The sequence below is a fragment of the Bubalus bubalis genome, chromosome 6 (genome assembly GCF_019923935.1).
Source record: "Bubalus bubalis isolate 160015118507 breed Murrah chromosome 6, NDDB_SH_1, whole genome shotgun sequence".
In the NCBI taxonomy this organism is placed as follows: domain Eukaryota; kingdom Metazoa; phylum Chordata; class Mammalia; order Artiodactyla; family Bovidae; genus Bubalus; species Bubalus bubalis.
In genome coordinates this window covers 30,587,914-30,607,981 of record NC_059162.1, presented here as the reverse complement: position 1 = coordinate 30,607,981, position 20,068 = coordinate 30,587,914, and the positions used below count along the sequence as shown (strand labels likewise).

The 20,068-nt window shown below is 48.0% G+C and overlaps 3 long non-coding RNA genes across 3 annotated transcripts in view; 2 read left to right on the top strand and 1 right to left on the bottom strand.

Annotated features, from left to right (window-relative positions):
• Window positions 1–20,068, top strand: part of LOC102405806 — a 68,164-nt gene that overhangs the window by 45,707 nt on the left and 2,389 nt on the right. The window contains exon 3 of the long non-coding RNA XR_006551743.1: window positions 15,210–15,316. This is a non-coding gene — a long non-coding RNA (uncharacterized LOC102405806). The remainder of the gene's footprint in view (window positions 1–15,209; window positions 15,317–20,068) is intronic.
• On the top strand, window positions 8,611–11,532 carry LOC123334022. The gene is made up of 2 exons (XR_006551744.1): window positions 8,611–8,710; window positions 11,253–11,532. It is a non-coding gene; the product is annotated as an uncharacterized LOC123334022 (long non-coding RNA).
• On the bottom strand, window positions 9,250–11,338 carry LOC112585592. Its single transcript, XR_003110051.2, has 3 exons — window positions 11,198–11,338; window positions 10,757–10,818; window positions 9,250–9,578 (listed from the first exon to the last, which is right to left on the bottom strand). It is a non-coding gene; the product is annotated as an uncharacterized LOC112585592 (long non-coding RNA).

Genomic DNA, 20,068 nt, shown 5'->3' with positions numbered 1-20,068 from the left:
TCTTGAAGGAACCATTTTCCAAGCTTGTTTGCCCAGCTGCTGCCTGGAACCCGTGGGGCTAGGATGAAATCAGTGATGAGGTTGGCAGGTGATCAGCCAGCCTTGGACAGAATATTTCAGATAATCGCCTGTATATTGCTTTTTAAGCTTCTGCAGTTTTAACTTTAATAGATTTTTAATATTTTAAACATGTTTTAAAGTTCACATATTTTTAGTTTTTGCACAAAGGCTCAAGTTGGATCCAAGTTTTTGTCCTGCTATTGCAATGAGAAGGTACAGGACTTGTTTATAGTCCCATCGTCCTCACTGGCGCCTGTGGCCAGTCTTCCTGGGCCCTGCTAACATGGGCACTGCAGCACAACTCAGAAGTTGGCCTCATTTGGTTATTTGACTGTGTCAGCTCTACACATTCCACTTAACATTGCTGACTTTTGAGTCACCCATGGAGACATGGCTTCCTGTTGCTTCTCGGCAGCTGAGAAGACTGAACATCGTAAAGGAGCTAGACAAGGCCACATACATGCCTCTACCATTCAAATTTTGAGTCCTTTTCCGTTAACACACAGACAGCACTGACACTTGAAACATGCCACTAATTAAATGCCTAGATGTGAAGAAAAAATAAATAAGATTATGCTTAAAATAGGCCCTCAATAGATAGAAAATGAGTAAGAAGAGATAACTCATAAACAGAAAAAGAGTAGACTACTATGCACAAGTAGAAGGGAAAATGTTAATCTTTAAGAATTTTTTTTTCCGAGTGTGACAGCATTTAATTAATGAAAGAAAAAATTACATTTCCCTGTGACTTCTCTGGTAGTCCAGTGGTTAAGACTCTGCACTTTCACTGTAGGGGCATGGGTTCGATCCCTGGGCAGGAAACTAGATCTTGCATGTCACAGGGCCAATTGCGCGTGCGCGCACACACACCCCCACACATTACATTTCCAGCCTCAGTCTATACTTGTAGGATCTACTATTCTATTGAGATTTTCTTGGGCAGTGTGTCATCTAAGGTGATCTAAGAATAATTTTTTTGAACAATAACATCTCTTAATTATTAAAAAAGAAACTTATAAAAAATGTTTAATGAAAATGCCCAATTCTGATGAAGCTGGGGTGAAATAGACATATTCATCTAGGGCTGCAGCAGCTTAAGTTGATACCAAGTAGACTTGAAAGGCCAGAATCTCATGAAAAATAATGCAGAATAGTTTTGTATTATATTACTCCCAGAAAATATGATTAATAGTTTGATTTCCTTAACAGTAAATTAATGTGTGTGTGTGCATGTGCTCAGTCAAGGCTGACTCTTTGTGACCCCATGGACTGTAGCCCACCAGGCTCTTCCCTCCATGGAATTTTCCAGGCAAGAATACTAGAGTGAGTTGCTGTTTCTTCCTGCAGGGAATCTTCCTGACCCAGGGATCGAACCCATGTCTCAGGCATCTCCTGCATTGGCAGGCGGATTCTTTACTACTAGCATCAACTGGGAAGGACAAATTAATATGTACAGGATAACAAACTACAAAAACGTACAGGTTGGGCTTACAGCCTTTTTTGAGGTGGTCAGTTCTGAGGAGTCCAGAGAATTATCTCACCACTTCAGCTTTTCCAGCCAATCTGAGTGTCCCATATCAAATCCCTTTCTACTCAGAGTACCTAGAACACCCAGAGGGGTTTCAGTTCCTTGTGCAAAACCCTAACCACTGAATGGGTTTGATAACATACTCCAAAGGAGCAGTGTAATAGACTCAACCGGATGAAAATAGCATTACTGTTTGCTACTGTGAGTTTCTCTCAGTTCATTTCAGTTCAGTCACTCAGCTGGGTGCGACTCTGTGAACTCATGGACCACAGCACGCCAGGCCTCCCTGTCCATCACCAACTCCCAGAGTTTACCCAAACTCATGTCCATCGAGTCAGTGATGCCATCCAGCCATCTCATCCTCTGTCGTCCCCTTCTCCTCCTGCCTTCAATCTTTCCCAGCATCAGGGTCTTTTCAAATCAGTCAGCTCTTTGCATCAGGTGGCCAAAGTATTGGAGTTTCGGCTTCAACATCAGTCTTTCCAATGAATACCTAGGACTGATCTCCTTTAGGACTGTTTGGATCTCCTTGCAGTCCAAGGGACTCTAAATTTAGAGTCTTCTCCAGCACCACAGCTCAAAAGCATCAATTCTTCGGCACTCAGCTTTCTTTATATTCCAACTCTCACATCCATATGTGACTACTGGAAAAACCATAGCCTTGACTAGATGGATCTTTGTTGGCAAAGTAATGTTTCTGCTTTTGAATATGCTATCTAGGTTGGTCATAACTTTCCTTCCAAGGAGTAAACATCTTTTAATTTCATGGCTGCAATCACCATCTGCAGTGATTTTGGAGCCCCAAAAAATAAAGTCAGCCACTGTTTCCCCATCTATTTGCCATGAAGTGATGAGACCGGATGCCATGATCTTAGTTTTATGAATATTGAGCTTTAAGCCAACTTTTTCACTCTCCTCTTTCACTTTCATCAAGAGGCTCTTTAGTTCTTCACTTTGTGCCACAAGGGTGGTGTCATCTGCATATCTGAGGTTATTGATGTTTCTCCCAGCAATCTTGATTCCAGCTTGTGCTTCATCCAGCCCAGAGTTTCTCATGATGTACTCTGCATATAAGTTAAATAAGGAGGGTGACAATATACAGCCTTGATGTACTCCTTTTCCTATTTGGAACCAGTCTGTTGTTCCATGTCCAGTTCTAACTGTTGCTTCCTGACCTGCATACAGTTTTCTCAAGAGGTAAGTCAACCTAAATCCCTCTTAATACTAAAAAGCTTATTTACTTCTTGTTGATCCCTTGCTGAATAGCTACAATGTTGAGCTCCAAATCAAGTGTCAGGACTTAACATCTCTGCTAGAGAAAGGTGCATCTTAGGCCAGGCTGGTGGTGCCTGGGACCTAACCATGGCCCTCCCTACCCCACAGGATGGTGTTTGAAAGGCCCTCATGATGAGTCCCTGGGAGAAGTTTTGTGCAGTTGGATGATACACTTGGTCACATTAGACTCAAAGCTAACATCATCTGGTTGATACTGTGCTGCTAAGTCTGTTAATACCTACAATGGATGATTAGCCATTAACAAATCATGTTATTGTTCTACTCTAACCACCTGTCATAAAATATTCAGAGCTAAAAATGAGTTTCAGTTTAAATGGTCACTAGGGCTTTAGTCTGGGCCTCCCAGGTGGCACCAGTGGTGAATAACCTGCCTGCCAGTGCAGGAGACCTAGAGATGCCGATTTGATCCCTGGGTCACTAAGATCCCCTGGAGAAGGGCATGGCAGTCCACTCCAATATTCTTTTCTGGAGAATTCCCATGGACAGAGGAGCCTGGCAGGCTACAGTCCATAGGGTCGCAAAGAGTTGGACACAACTGAAGTGACTTAGCATGCACGCATACATGCAAGCCTTTAGTCCAATTCGGTAGTGAGCTCAGGTTTTATCATATTTTTGCATAGGCTAGATGTGGACCACAAACGGAAGAGTTCCAGGAGAAGCACCAAATGGCCCACCTCACACTGAAGGTAGGGGCCTAGGTGGTGCAGAAATATGTGATGGGAGGAATGTCCAGAGCCCTCCATATGGCTAATCCTATCCCTAGCCTGACACTGACTCTGTAAGAGGTCCAGAGCCCTCCCGATGGCTAGTCCTATCCCGAGCCTCACACTGACTCTGTGAGAGGCCACCTAAGGCTTGCTTGATGGCGGATTAGAGTATCTATCCTCCCCGAGGTATTTGCACCCTTATCAAGAGAGATACTTCTGAGAGGCTTCCCTGGTGGCTCAGATGGTAAAGAATCTGCCTGCAATGCGGGAAACCCAGGTTCAATCCCTGGGTTGGGAAGATCCCCTGGAGAAGGAAATGGCAACCCACTCCAGTATTCTTGTCCTTGGAGAATCCCAAGGACAGAGGAACCTGGCAGGCTACAGTACATGGGATCCTAAAGAGTCAGACACGACTTCTAACATTTTCACTTTCACATGAATAAAGAAGATGAGAATAGATTTTGTTAGAGCACTGGAGGCCTTGGTTATCTTGAGTTAAAGAGGCTTCTAAGGGAGAACCTGGGTGTTCCAAATGCGAGAATTCCAGTTTTGCACAGAGCCTTCCTCATAGTTCCCCACTCATCCTCTCCTTTCCACCTACTTCCCTTATTCTCTCACCTCCTTTCCTGGCAAGTCAGTACTCGTTGTTGACAGGAAACCTCTGCCCCTTGCTATGAGAACTCTCTAGAGTCCTCCCCAAGTGTGCTTGTCATGTGGCAGCTGACTTCTCTGGAGCAAGGAATGCCAGAGAGAGAGCATGGAGGAGCCCCCTATTCTTTTTATTCCCTAATCTCTTATACACCATAATTTCTGCTACAGTCTATTTAATGGAACTGAGTTATGAGATTTAGCGTACAACCTAAAGGGAGGTGAGTTGGGCGCCACCTTTGAAGGAAAGAGTATCCAAAAATCTGTGAACGTATTTTGCTTAAGCTGTGGGATGAGCCATTGACACTGCCCTTTGCAGTTCAGTCCATCAGCAGGTCCTATTGCTCTCCATTTAAAATATATCTCAAACTTGAGCACATTTTTCCATTTTATTAAGGTATGATTCATACACAGAAAAATGTACCCTTTTGTGGATACAGTGCTGCAAGTTTTGACAAACATATAAAGTCATATAATTAACACCACAATAAAGAGAACAATTCTATTAACTGTTAAATTTCCCCCATGACCCTCAGTGGGAAATCCAGGAAGGTCCTACTGGGCTTTCTGATGCTAATGGAAATAGGCAGTCTGTCTTCATGGTAGCTGAATCTTCTGGAAACTCCCTGGGTAAAGTGGGTATTGATATTTTTCAGGGGCTCTCCTTTAGGCAGATAAGATTTCTTTCTGTGTCTTTTATAGCTTAAAATTTTCACTTTACCAACTGTGAGGGGCCCAGTGGCTCCACACCTCTCACCCTCCCGAACACTTGACCGGCTTCCTTATTTAGCATGCTATCGGCTGTGTTCTGAGAGAAAGCAGAAGCTACAAGTGTCCTGAGACCGAGGCTCTGAAATACATACTGAGACAGGAGGGAAGGGGGCGGGCTACAACCCTTAAAGAATGACACAGCTGTTGAGAAAAACTGACTATGACAAAAACTGGTTAGAGCAAAGTAGTCCTAAGATGGCAGAAGATTCGATGTGCAGTGGTCCTGAGCCTCACTATAAGCTCATTGTAAAAGGTTAACATGTGCTGCAAGAACACACTCACAGGCACCGTGGCAGTTCCGAGGTATTTCATAAAAGGCCAAAAAGTGAGTGGCCCAATTCCTGGAATTCCCTGTCTCTTCCCCAGAATAGTTGTAGCAATCTTCCTGCTTGTTAGCCTAAGAAGTTACCCAGCCCTTAAAAACTAACCACCCCATGTAGTCAGGGCGGCTCTTGCCCTCTGAGATGGAACGCTTCTGCCTGTGGAATGTGTCTCTCTCTGCAGACCGGCTTTCACGGCACTGTGGCTCACTCCGGAAGCCAGGACCCTCGCTTGGTATCCATTCCAGGGACTCACTTAAGACCTAGGACATGACCATCCTCATCCCCCATTTTCCTGCAACATCTCTACAAAGGAAGAGGAAGAGTAGTAGTCCCTCTCTCCTTCCCCACTTTTCCTTTGATTATAAAAATGTAGGCAACTTAGTTCTTGAGCCCTTCTGCCTACCCGTTTCTACTATACAAGTGTAGTATATTAATAAATCTACACAAATTAGCTACTAAACCACCACCACCACTTCTTACCTATCACTTTACCCCTCACTGAATTCCTTTTGCACTGAGACATAACAAACTTGAGCTTCGTTCAGTCCTGGGACAAGTTGTGCAGTTTCCATACAGTAGCCATTCTGCTGTATTCTACTGGTCTAAGCAAGACACAAGAACAGGCCAGACTCAAAGATTGGAGAAATAGACTATACTTCTGAGGGAGGCAGAGCGAAGAATCTGTAGCCATATGTAATCTTCCACAAAGAGTTTGACTGGTATACGGAGTTGTTATTGTTGTTTATTTGCTAAGTCATGTCCGACTCTTTGCGACCCCATGGGCTGTAGCCCACCAGGCTCTCTGTCCATTGGCTTCTTCAGGCAAGAATACTGTAGTAAGTTGCCATTTCCTTCTCCAGAGGGTCTTCCTGACCCAGCTATCGAACCTGTGTCTCCTGAATTGCAGGCAAATTCTTCACCACTGAGCCACTGGGGAAGCCGGGAACATGGGTTAGGTGAAGGCAAACCATCCTTTGCCTTACTGAGCTGGAGTCTTGAAGGAGCCATAAACCTCCCTCCCTACACACTGCTCTGCTCCCTTTAGAAAGAAATCAGCAAAAGCCTGATCACTCCCAAAAATGTTCACCCAAAGCTCCCAGCATCTCTCCCTTCTCACAACCTCTCTCTGTTCTGTAGCTAAACTACAGCCAAGCTCTATGATCTTGATTTGTTTTTGTCTGTTTTTAATTTTGTTACTTGTTTTTGGCGGTGCTGGGTCTTCCTTGCTGTGCATGGGCTTTCTCTAGTTGCAGAGATTAGGAGCTATTCTCCAGTTGGGGCATGCAGGCTTTTCATTGCCGTGGCTTCTCTTGTTGCAGAGCATTGGCTTTAGGCGTGTGGGCTTCGGTAGTTGCAGCACACAAGCCGAGTACTTGTGGTTCACCGGCTCAGTTGCCCTGAGACATGGGATTTTCCTGGGCCAGGGAGCAAACCTTGTGTTCCCTGTATCGGCAGGCGGACTCCCAACCACGGGGCCGCAGGGGAGTCCGCTCTGTGATCCTGGGCATGCCACTTTTCCTCTCTGGCCATCCCTCTCAGACACCCACTGCTCTCCCCAGCTTTCACAGCCTGAGAAGTCAGCTCAGAATGAGTTGAGTGGAGAATCAGGAAAGCTCTTTGAGGCTCCTTAGACCTCCCAGTCACAAAAGAAAATTTAGGATAACAAATCTGGGTGGAAAATGAATGATAGAATGGAAGGGCATGGTGGGGGCACTCACAGGAAGTGGCATGGAAGGGAGCTAAGAACAGAAAGTCACCTTTAACTTCCATGCCTCGGAGGGGTCACATGCTGCCCTAGGCATTAACTGTAACTCTTGGGGCCAGTTGTCTTGCTGAGATGATAGCAACTAATAGCCCATAATTACCCATAATGACTTCACAGGGCTCAGCTCAGGTAGGAGCCCTGGCATTTCCAGGTAATGGCTTTTATTCTCTTTTAATTTTGAGTGTGTTAGCTCCCTGTATGGATTGAAAGGCATTCATTAACACAAGTGCCTTTGATAATTAGATTGATTTTGACTCATGTGCTTTTCATTAACTACTTTAAGTCAGTATGGATTAGGGCCCCACTTCTGGGCCAGGACAACAGAGACAGAAAACTCAAAGTTTTCTCAAAAGGGGTCCTTGGTGTCCAGAGAAGACAGAGGGAGCTTCATTGCTGTGCTCCTGGGGGAAGAGGAAAAGCAGGTGGAAGACACTTGAGGGGACAGCTGCAAGGGACAGCACCCACAGGCTGAGCCTGTTTTCTCATTGGTGAATTGAGGCTTACAATCAGGGAATTGATCAGGGATTCCTGCCTGCATTTTTATTCATGTAAGGACGAAAGGCTTCCCTGGTGGCTCAGTGGTAAAGAATCTGCCGATGTAAGAGATGCAGATTCGATCCCTGGGTCAGGAAGATCCCCTAGAGAAGGAAATGGCAACCCACCCCAGTGTTCTTGCTTGGGAGATCTCAGGGATGGAGGAGCCTGGCAGGTTACAGTCCATGGGTTTGCAAAAGAGTTGGACACAACTTAGCAACTAAAACAACAAGGAAAAATAGTGAGGTGAGACTTTGAAATTAAGTGGGAGTCCTGACGTGGACAGCTCATAGATCCAGGTAATCTCTGCCTGGTTTGTCTTTGACTGGGCTATTTTACAACCTGTAGAGGTAAAAGTTTAAATACACACGCATGCATGCATGCCTAGTCACTTCAGTCGTGTCTGAATCTTTGCGACCCTATAGGGTGTAGCCTGCCAGGCTTCTGTGTCCATGGGATTCTTCAGGCAAGAATACTGGAGTGGGTTGCCATGCCCTCCTCCAGGGGATCTTCCTGACTCAGCGATCGAACCCAAGCCCTCGTCTCTCAGTCTCCTGCATTGGTAGGCGGGTTCTTTACCACTAGTGCCAACTCATAGTAGGGCAATTAATTCATTTCTAAAGAAATGCAAACTGGCCATTTCACAATGGATGCTATTGATTCCTATGGGTATTGGCCAGTTTTGCCAGTTCTTTGAGTTTCCAACTATTTGTTTATTCATTTTGACATTCCTTATCTGACTATAAATCTGTAGTCCTTTGGCATTCTTTGGACTTGGTTGTAATACCTCAGGGCTTCCTCATTAAATAATGAGTTAAGTTTTTGACACAGGTGCATTTTGTATCTGAGTAAGAGGTGTACTCTTCACATCTTACAGAGAAGCATAAGGTGGTCCAGGGAGGGGATGGGACGTTCTCAGGATCACACAGCTTATTTGTGCCAAAGCTGTGACCATAAGCAGGTTCTTTTGACTTATCTGTGTTCGGTAATCCCTGATGTAACTCACAGAATTGTCATGAGAACCAGAAGGTGGAAGAGAAAAAATGGTGTGAAAAGTGAGACACGCTGCTGTGAAGAGGTGAGGGGTTCTTGTGTAGCAGGTCAGGGTGGGGAGTGGAGGTCCTGGGTTTCAGCCTCACCCACCAGGCATGTGAGCATGGCCAGGTCATTCCGCCTCCCTCAGTCTTATTACCTGCCCTGCTTACCTCACAGAGCCCTGGTAAAGAGGAGGTGAGGTGAGAAGGGGCACTTGCGAAAGAGTTCTGATGGTTTTTTTTAAGTGTACCCATGTATTCTGATACTCCTTTCTTCAAGAGATGGAGCCGCATTCCCCTTGCTTGCATGTGGGCTGTATTTTGTTAGATGTGACTCAATTCTGACAGGATAAAGCTGAAGTGAGGGTTTGTTATGTGTGTGACTAGGTCATGAAATAGCATGGCGGCTTCCACTTGGCTAAGCTGTCTCTTGGGTTTCTCTTGGGGGGAAAGCCAGCTGCCCTGTCGTGAGAAAACTCAGACAGGAGAGGCCCTCATGAGGAACAGAGGCCTCCAGCCAACAGCCACGTGTAGTCAGTTTGAGAGATTTCAGGGCTGATCAAGGAAAAAGATAACCAGGAGGTTGGCAGTAGCAGACAATGAGCTTTATTTGGGTTTACACTGGTAAAAGGGCTTTCAAGTCCTTTATAACATGAGACCTTCCATGGTCAGTCACTTGGGGCCATCACCGAGAAGAGGAGGGCAAGGAAACTCCTGGAGGAGAGGGAGATGGAGAGGCCCCCTCATGCCTAGATGATGTGGTCCAGCAACATGATGGGGAGTCTCGTGATGAGAGAGCCCCAAGGGGCAGCGGTAGCTTGGATTGTCAGTAGCCCCCGAGTTTACTGTATTGATGGCTTGCAGATGGGGTTCAGCGTGGGGAGGAATGCAAAGCAGGCAGGGTCCAAATGGCTAGAGATAAATTTAAAACAACTGGGGGTGTAAAAATTTGAATTTGGCACCAGTAGGCTTTTGAGCCAATGGTCTCAGCTGGCTGTGAGGGGCCATCTTTGCCTCATTAAATAACTGTGTCCGTCTTAGAAGCAGAGACTTCAATCCCAATCAAGCCTCAGGTGACTGTAGCCCCAGAAGAACTTGATTGAAATTTCGTGAGAGACTCTGAGCCACAACAACCCAGCTGCCACATTTCTAACCCTCAGACACTGTGTGAGATACAAATGCTCGTTGTCTTAAGCTACTAAGCTTTGGGATCTTTGTTCCACAGCAGTAGATAACTGATACAGATGCACAAAGCCAATAAAGTGGCAATAAAGGCTGGTTTTGTGCTCACTCCCTCTTTCTCCCAGGAGACCAGTTGTTGCTTTGGGACTGAAAAGGCACAAATCCCATTAGCAGCAGCCACTTGCTTTCTAAATTATTTAGCCCTCCTTTGCCTTCATCCACGCCCCAGATCTTTTAAAATATTAAGACTTTAAATAGGCTTGGGCTTCAGCTTGGGAACCTACCGATACATTTCTCTCCCACCCTACCACACTCTCCTCAGGCCAAAGCCAGAACGGTCTTAAAGAAAGCTGTGTCTGCCCTGATTGATCTTTCCCCTCGGCTGTGGCTCAGTGTGATTGACTCCAGCTGAGTTCTAAGTAGGGAATTGGCTTCGCCAGTCCTGGGAGCTGGATGATGGCACTGCCAAGTTGGCGGACACCTGTCCCCTTCCAGTCTCACCACCCTCAGCCTGGATGTTCTTTCAGGGCTCTGGCTTGAATCTCTCCTGATCCAGCTTAAATCTGCACCCTTCTCACTTTCTCGACAAAGGAGTTTCTTCCCAGCAAATGCAGCCTCCTGTTTGCCCCAGCTCATGGGGCTTTGTCAGAGCTGGTGGTCTGAGCAGCTCCCCTCGCTCCCGGCATGGCCCATTGACCCCCTCCCAGAAGAGGACAAAGCCCACACTGTGTGTGGCATGCTTCATCATCAGCCAACTGTCAGCTCCCTTGCTGCCCCAGGGAGGCCAGTGAAGCTTCTGGGGATCCCTGCACCCCACACAGCTGAGACCAGGAGAGGAGTCCCAAGCTCTCTTCTCAGCTCTGTCCTCTGCTCTCCTGGGGTGGCTCCCCGGACCTCCGTGTCCTCACCTGCTAGTCGAGTGGGGGGCATCTGTCTTTCTGGGCTACAGAAGCTTGAGTCTCCATTTGACCTGTAGAAAAGCCAAGACAGGCTGGGTCCCTGGGACTGGAGTTCCTGCTCGGTGCTCAGTCCCCCAGACAGCCAGGCTAGCCCTCACCTGCCACCCAGACCCTGCACTGGGGGTGGGAAAAGGGGGCCCCGGGATTCAGGGATGGTTCCCTCCTGTTTCCCAGCCTCCCCCAGGGTTCTTCCCCCATCTCCTCTGTCTAGTGAACTGGGACGCTTCCTTCTGAGCTCAGTGCAGAGGCCACCTTCTCTGATCCTTCCCTGTCCCCTCAGTGGAGGACTGGAGGACCTGGGGACCCCTCCAGCCCCTTCCCATCCTATCCCGGTGCTTAGGGGGCACTCCCAATTTACACTTATTCTCTCTCCCCCTGTTGGTTTCTCACCTCCAGCCAGGACAGGAAAGGGCCCCTGGTGCTCATGGCTGTGTCTGTATTTCAGCCCTTCCTGGTTGTTGCAGCCGTAAGTTTGAGAACCGCTTGGTGAATGCCCAGCCTCTCCAGACTAGAGTCAGCTTAACATACCCCAGCTTGGGCTACTGGAATGGAGGACGCAAGATCCGGCTCAGCCCAGGAATACCTCAGAAGGGCCCTGGAAATGTCTGACTGGAGCCAGCGGCTGACTGGGCTGCTTACAGAAGCAGTGTCCAGGCCATGGGGTGACCGTCTTACTACGCGTCGGCTCCGCTGTCTGGGGGCGGCGCGGCACCTCGGCTGTGGGTCACGTGCGCGTCCTCAGGGCTGCTGAGGGGCCGGGGCAGGGTCTACACGTCCTGTGTTCCTCACAGCCGGGCCCATCCTGGCCCCACACAGAACCTTGCGCTGTGGCTCTGCCTGGCAGGAGCTGACCGGTATGAGAAGAGCCGTCAAGCAGTCCCCACTGTGCAGGCACCGGAAGGGCCACTCTGAGATGACATGTCCTTTCATGGTCAGCGTTCCGCCAGGGCCCCATCAGCCGGGTCAGATCTAACCGCGTCGCTGTGCCAGGAGGGAGGCTGCACTAGGTGACTCCTGTAAGCTGTCAGTTGCTCGGTATGAATTCCTTTCCACCACAGTTTAATACCTGAGTAAGTAAAGTTCCTGTGGTGAGCCCTTAGGTGATAGGTGAGGGAGGTAGTTTTTGGGCAGTGGATCCAGGTCAGTGTTTCTGAAATCACTGCTCCTGGACAGTTAGTACCCTGTTCCTCTAACTGAGCTGGATCACCCCAGCCGACCTGTCCCTGAGATGTAGGAGCCAGGGTCCTGATTGGGGTGGTCTGTTTCCTCTACCCCTTCCTCTCTGCCCTCCCCTGGGAGTTCCATAGAAGGAGTGAGTAAGGAAGGGGCATCCAGAGTCAGACTATCTCTTTAATTATCATCCAGAAGTTCCAAGAGAAACCAGCTCATTCCAGTTCCCGCCACGCAGAAAAGTGAAAGTCGCTCAGTCGTGTCCGACTCTTTGCAACCCTGGGGTAGCAAGAGACTAGCCTCACCTGAGGAGGGCTCACTGGTGCTCTGAATGGAGCACCTCCCACCACGCAGAAGCTCTAAGGAAAACTTAAAATCCTGTCTCCTTTTTTTTGTGGGGGGTGAAGGGTAAGCAATTAATGAGTGCTCTCTTCATAATAATGGAGATCAGAATTATGATTTGTTAGCAAGTTTTTCATTTTCTTTCACTTTCTCGAGAAGTGGCTTCAGTGCAGGAGAGGAACAAGAAAAAAGGGAACTAATGTTTAGTGAGCATTTGTTAAATGCAGCAGGATTCTTTGTTAAGGGCTCTCATGAAATTGCTACCAGTTGCACAGTTCCTGTTCCCCCTTCTTAACATATCAGGAGGAAATACGTGATTTTCCTTTGGTCAACACAAGACCTGGGTGCAAAGGTAGATATCTCCATTCAGAGCACCAGTGAGCTTTCCTCAGGGGGGGCTAGTCTCTTGCTTCCCCAGGGACACAAAAATTTATCCATGGGATATCCATGGGATATCCTGGGATCCATGAAAGCCTCTCTCACCTCCCAGGCTTCTGGGCCCCTCCACACACACACACAGGCATATGTGGAATTTGAATATGTGAATAAGCAGGATATTATTGTATACAATGCAGTATAAACTGGAAACAGATTGACAGCTGCCTGTTAAATGGGACATTTGTATACCCTAATACCCAGCATCTTATTGCTTATATATACATAGGGAAATGTTAGGACTGTATACCGGAACACATGTACAAAATGTCTTGGTATCATTGTTCAAAGTGAAATAGAAGTAGAAAATAGAAACAGTCCCAGCATCTATCAAAAGGTGAATGGGTGAATAAATAATGGCATATTCACTGTATCAGCTGGGATCCAGTCTGGAAAGCAGAAGTTACACTTTCAATCAGAGAAGTTAATACAGTGTGGTGTTAGCAGAAGCCCCTGAGGGCTGAAAGAAGACAGGGAGTGCTGAGCTCGACCCTTAATAAAAGTCAGAAAGTAGCTCCCCGCTCCAGGGTGGAGAAACAAAAGGTCAGGAGAGGGTTTTATAGACTTCTCGGGAGCTTGGAGAAAGAGCTCTAAGGAAGTGGAACTCTGACCTCGGAGGACAGGGCACCACCCACTGCTGCCTCTGAGAGGAAGTGAGAGGTTTGAGAGGAGTGAAGAAAGGACTGGAGGCTGGGGTTAAGTGCCACCACTGGAGAGTCACTGGAAGGAACCAGGGATGGAGATAAACAGTAGTCTTTTCTTCACTCCTCCACCCTTTAATTTTTCTTCAGTGTTGTTAGCGGAATCTAACAGGATGCCAACTGAAAATGAGTCAAGAACCTAAATGCAAAAACTTAAAAAAAACCCAAACATTTATTTTTTATTTCTTTGTCTTTTTGGCTGTGCTGGATCATTGCTCCACCAGTTTTCTCTAGTTGCGGGGTTGGGGCGGGGGTACTACTCTTCATTACAGCGCACAGGCTTCTGGTTGTGGTGCCTTCTCTTGCTTCGGAGCGCAGGCTCTAGGACATGCAGGCTCTGGAGTTTCGCCTTGCCGGCTCTAGCGCATAGGCTCAGGCTCAGTGGTTGTGGAGCATGGGTTTAGTTGCTCCTAGGCCTGTGGAATCTTCCTGGACCAGGGATCGCACTGCTGTCCCTTGCATTGCAAGGTGGATTCTTAGCCACTGGACCACCAGGGAAGCCCCAAACTATACACTTTAAAATGGCTAATTTTAAAAGGAAAATTGGGGTAAAAAAAGGCAAGAGAAAATATGAAATTTAGGACAGTGGTTACTTCTCGTTTGGGGAGAAAGAAGGGAATGGGGATGAAGAGCAACACAAAGGAAGATGCAAGTTGTTGACATTTCACCTCTCTTGTTGGGTTGCAGCCTCATGGGTGTTAACCATATTATGTTTTATAGATAATATTTTCTTACGTATGTCTTTTAAAATGCATTGTTGTTCAGTCAGTCATGTCCAACTCTTTGCGAGCCCACAGACTGCAGCATGCCAGGTTTCCCTGTCCTTCACTATCTCCCAGAGTTTGCTCAAACTCATGTCTATTAAGTCGATGATGCCATTCAACCATCTCATCCTCTGTTGTGCCCTTCTCCTCCTGCCCTCAATCTTTCTCAGCATCAGGGTCTTTTCCATTGAGTCAGCTGTTCGTATCAGGTGGCCAAAGTATTGGAGCTTCAGCTTCAGCATCAATCCTTCCAATGAATATTCAGGGTTGATTTCCTTTTGGATTGACTGGTTTGATCTACTTGCTGTCCAAGGGTCTTCTCCAGCACCACAGTTTGAAGGCATCAATTCTTCAGCAGTCTGCCTTTTTTATGGTCCAGCTCTCACACCCATACATGACTACTGGAGAAACCATAGCTTTGACTATATAGACCTGTCGACTAAAAAAAGATATACAACTTGGGAGTTGTGAGTTAAGTTTTATTGGGGGCAAAATGAGGACTGCAGCCCGGGTGGCAGCCCCTTGGATAACTCTGAGAGACTGCTCCAAAGCAGCAATGGGGGAAAGTCAATATATAAGGTTTTGGGGAAGGGGGAGTTCCATACCATGAAGATTTATTTTATAAAAAGTTTGTTGCTAGTCATGAGGACCTGATGTCACCATGAAGGGATTTAGTGCTTTTCTAGATATGAGGAGATGCAAGGATTGGATCATAAAATCTGTTCCTAAAACATCTATCTAAAGATCTGTCCCACCAGATTCCCTTGAGCACAGAGTGCCTCACTCCACCCTGAACTCCCTCAGTGGGTGTGGAAAGTCAACAGTTTTGACACTGCAGGGTTTGATCTCCGCAGAGGCAGATGGCGAATGCCCTTGTTGTTCAGTCATCGGCAGCCATCTTGGCAAGTGCCCATCTGTAGTCGACAGCCCTTTGTCAGCAAAGTGATGTCTCTGCTTTTTAACCTGTCTGTGCTTTTTTAACCTGTCTAGGTTTTAACAGCTGTCTTGGAGACCCCGGTTTGATTCCTGGGTCGGGAAGATCCGCAGGAGGAGGGATAGACTACCCACTCCAGGGTTCTTGGGCTTCCGCCTGCAAGGTGAGAGACCTGAGTTTGATCCCTGGGTTGGGAAGATCCCCTGGAGAAGGGAAAGGCTACCTACTCTAGTATTCTGGCCTGGAGAATTCCATGGACTGTGTAGTCCATCGGGTCACAAAGAGTCAGACATGACTGAGCGGCTTTCACTTCACTTCACTTCTAGGTTTTAAAATGCGTAGAATTTTGAATTTTAAAATATAAGTGAGAAAACATTCAGAGGTAAAAGGAGGGAATGTAGCTTGGAGGCAGGTCAGTTGGAATAGCGGACGTGGGCAGTGCAGAGCCCTGACATAGGTGGGACAGCCAGGGAGGGGCTCCCGGAGGAGGGCAGTGGGAGTGCAGGAAGAGGGCAGCCCGGGATCCTGGCGGTGGGGCTGCAGGGCCGCCCTTGCCCACACGAGGGCGCCCCACACTGCTGCATCTAAGCGGCGGTGGCGGCCGGGCGTGCCAGGATGGGCTGGGGACAGGAAAGGAGAGCAGCCCGGGAGAGGCCTTCTGGGGAAAGTAGGGTGGAGGAGAGCATCCTGTCCACCTACAGACTGGCCCCTCAGGTTTCTTGTGTGGTCAAACCTTGAAGACAGTGTGAGATTCGAATGGAAACAGAGCCGGCTTTCAGGCTGGGAGGAATTCATGGGAGTCTCCATCAAGCCTGCCTGTGGGGGGCGGGGTGGGTGTTTGCTATTTATTGAGGGGTGTGTGGTATGCCTGTGCTGTGTTGGGAATGACTATCTAGGTTAGAGGGTGTGGGTGTGTGTTTTCCCCAGGAATATAGTGGAGAGTGGGAGCAGGGCGTGGAGAGGGGCTGTTCCTGCTTCCCTAGGGTCTGAGGCTTGTACAAACAGGAAGGGGAACCTGCAGCAAGATCCAGCTGGTGAGGACTCAGAACTTTTCCCCCTCAGAGGAGCCCTGGGTGTGAAAGAGGAGGGAGGAGCCTGGCTGCTGGCCTGTGGAGGACACCTCCCTCAGTCCGGCCCAGCAGGATTGTGTATCGGTGCCTTCCTCGTGGGTCTGCAGACACCCCCCTCCCCCACCAAGCCTTCTGGAGATGGCTGAGCACCCAAGGCTAGCATGCCACAGGGCTGCCAGACCCTGCATCCTGCCTCTTCCTGCTGCTCCAGGACTTGGTGTTACAACTTGTGCCCCAGGGCATAGCCCAGCAGAGGTCTGTGACCTGAGAAACCCCGCTGACCTCACTTTAGACCAGAACATTTTTTTTCTCCTAAAACCAGTGGCAGGGAGCCCAGGTTTGAGGAGGGTATGAAGAGTGGGAGAATACGCCATCTCAAATACGCCTCCAGGACAGAAGGATTATTTTGAGCTGATTATTTTCAGAAACTACAGACAAAGGAAGCTTCTGAAAAACAGTAGAAATGACTCTTTTGAGAGAGATGTGCATTTATAAAAGAAATCTCCATTTGCGAGGGTGTCTCCCTCAGTGGGTGGAGAAGTTGACTATAAATCACAGAATTATAAAAATCTGTGGAAAGGGCGTTTACTTAAATCTACATAACAAGCCTTCCCCTTGTTTACTCCGCTTTTCCGGGTAATCTCCCAGAACTGGCTTGCTCCCTGGCCCGCCCTCACCTTTGCTTCCTCTGTTTTTGGCGGAAGGTAGTGTTTAAACTGCTAGCTTAGGCCCCTTGGGAGAGTTAATTTTTTGTCCCTGGGTATCTCCCTGGTGTACAAGTATATGTGGATAAACTTCGGTTTCTTTCTTATTTATCTTTTTGTTTACAGAGGTCTCAGTCGAGAGCTCAGAAGAGTTGAGGAAAGTTACTTTTCCTCCCCTATGGGGGATGGGGGTGAAGGGGGTTGGGGGGACAGCTAGGGGGACCTGGAGGCTCCTCCCCATCCCACCAGTCACAGCTACTGCTTGTAAAAGTGCTCTGTGGGCTGTATCCTGGAGTCTCAGCCCAGAATTTGAGAGCATTATAGTGGAAATTAAGCCCAGGGTGGGAGCCTCTGGCCAGTAGGTTGAGGCCCCGGGCAGTATCCCAGAGCAGAGAAAGTTCTGCAACTCCTCAGTCAAAGGAAGAGGAGGGATAGGAAGTCACAGGTGTCCTCTGGATGAGCAGGACTTTGCGGTGCCAGGAGACACCCTGTGGGGTGGGGAGGAGAACAAGAGCGAGGCTCCAGACATCTCCCCAGTGGCCTGGCCCTGGCTCTGTCCACCTCATCTTTCTAGGCACCTCATTTCTAGGTCCAGCCAAACAACCATGAGGAAGATGTGAGAGAACAACATCCTTCTGGGATGGGACCACCCTGGGGAGTAGCGGAAACCTGGCTCGTTCAGGGAGCAAGGCTTAATGACCATGTAGTCATTAAGAAGGCATTAGTGGGCTTCCTTGGTGGTTCAGTGGTAAAGAATCTGCCTGCTAATGTAGGGGACATGGATCTGATCCCTGGTCTGGGAAGATACCACATGCCACGGGACAACTGAGCCCATGCACCACAATGACTAAGCCCTCACTCTAGAGCCCATGAGAACAAAAAGAGAAGCCACTGCAATAAAAAGCCTGCAAATTGCAACTAGAGAGTAGCACCTACTTGCTGAAACTGGAGAAGTCCCATGCACAGCATTCAAGACCCAGCACAGCCATAAATAAATAAATCTTTTTAAGAAAAGGCATTAGCATCAGTCCTGGGTTGGTTGAAATTCCACTCAGCCACCTACTAGCCATGGGAACTTAAATGAGCAGATAAATTTCAGTTTCATCCTCTGCAAAATGGGGACAATAATTACATTGCAGAATTATGAAGATATAGAAATTAGGAATGTGGAATGCTGAATCAATAGTAAATGCTGTTACTATTAAAACTGACACCCCCCCAAAAAAAAAAAAAAAACTGAGTTCCTCTGCTGAGTTTATGCTTAATCTCTCTATGCAAAACTTTATTCCCTTTCTTGTCCCACATGTGTTCCCTTCAGGATTGAGGATTATCAAAGAAAAAAGTGAATTGAAACCTAGCAGGGGTCTCCCAACTACAAAAAGCCTTTCCGTTTGTTTGTAGGAAAAGGCCTTAGTCTTCTAGGCCTGAGTAGATTCAAGCAGTTACTGACTAGGGAAGTGAGGGAATGCTGAAATAAAGGAAAAGCAGCCAAGAGACAGTAGTTGAGTGATAAATCAGAGTCCTGATACATAGCAATCCGACATATATCTTTGAGTTGTTCTACAGGAACTGAGACCCCTACTCAGGTGGAGGTCAAGCCGAGCGCAAGCACACAGATCCAGACTGGTAGGAACCAGAAGGCTGGTGATTAAGATTCACGAATTATCACCCTGGTACCTCATCACCAGCCAGTCAGAAGAAAGTCATGCACCCTGCAGCCCTTCACCCCAAATGTTGCCTGTAAAAACACTTCCATGAAAACCATCTGGGAGTTTGGATCTTTTGAGTGTTCAAGCCGCCTCTCCACCTTGCTGGGCCCTGCAGTAAACCCTGTGCCTGCCTTCATCACAATTTGGAGTTAGTAAGTTGGCTTTGCTATGCCATGAGCAAGCAGACCCAAGTTCAGTTCGGTAACACTGTCATTATTTTCCAATGCCCAGACCCACGTAGGATGGATGGCTCCAGGCCCCTCTCCTAGGCTCTGACCAAAGCCAGCCTGTAATTTGCCTGCACTACGGTACTGTGATAGTGAATCGCTAAGAAGATACTATGTTATGACAGGAGTGGATTCATGTCTCTCTGTTGAAAAGAGCCACTGGGGAGATGCCTTGATTCCAAAGGCTGAGTCTGTTGGGTGGTGGGCCTGTCCTTTCATCAAGAATCTCACAGCAGAAGGAACATAGAACTTTCAGAGAAGGAGACCGGGGGTGGCGTCTGTCTCCACTGCCTGCCCCAATAGAAGCTGGGGGCCCAGGAGCTCTGTGTAAGGCTGTGCTGATGTCCCTTGTACCTTTCCTATCATGAGGGTCAGAGGTCAGGGGTCAAGTCCCTTTGGTGGTAGGAGGAAGATAAAATGGCCTGAACTTAGGCTTTCCTAAATTGTAACTTGTATGTACAGCTTTCCCCTTCTCTCTGCTCTGGAGTCTCTCAGACATCCGGTTAAAACTCCCTTAGGTGAAATAGGGAGATGCCTCCCTGGTTCATAGCACAAAATAGCTGGTTAATAAATGTTGCTGGAACTGAATTGCATACAGCCACTAAGGTCGATGGGAGGGAAGGGGCTTTATGTGAGTTCAGTCTACAGGCAGGAGCCTGTAGGTGGGCACCACCCAGGATCAGGTGCCAGGAGTTGATGGGGGCCCCGTCCTTCCAGGTGTGCCTGCTGCTGAGACCTGGCAGCCACCCTGGGTTTCTCCCTGTTCCCACTCCCACCTTACTCTGTCCACTCTGCCTTGTAAACACGATTGAATCTGCTCAGCCTTTTCTGTTGTCCTCTTCTTGGCAACCCTGTTTCCAGCCCAGACTACTGTAACATCATGCCTGAGACCCTCGCTTCCAACTGATTGCACAAAATGCATCGAAGTGATATCACTGAAACCAGAATGGGAGAGCCTTCTCCCTGCTTAAACTCCACTATGTGTACCCACTGCGCTTCCCTGGTGGCTTGCCTGCCAATGCAGGAGATGTGGGTTTGATCCCCAGGTCAGGAAGATCCTCTGGAGAAGGAAATGACAACCCAGTCCAGGAAATGCCATGGACAGAGGAGCCTGGTGGGCTACAGTCTATGGGTCATGAAAGAGCTGGACACAGCAACTAGACGACAACAGTGGGCATCCCCATTGCCCACAAGATAAAGCTCAG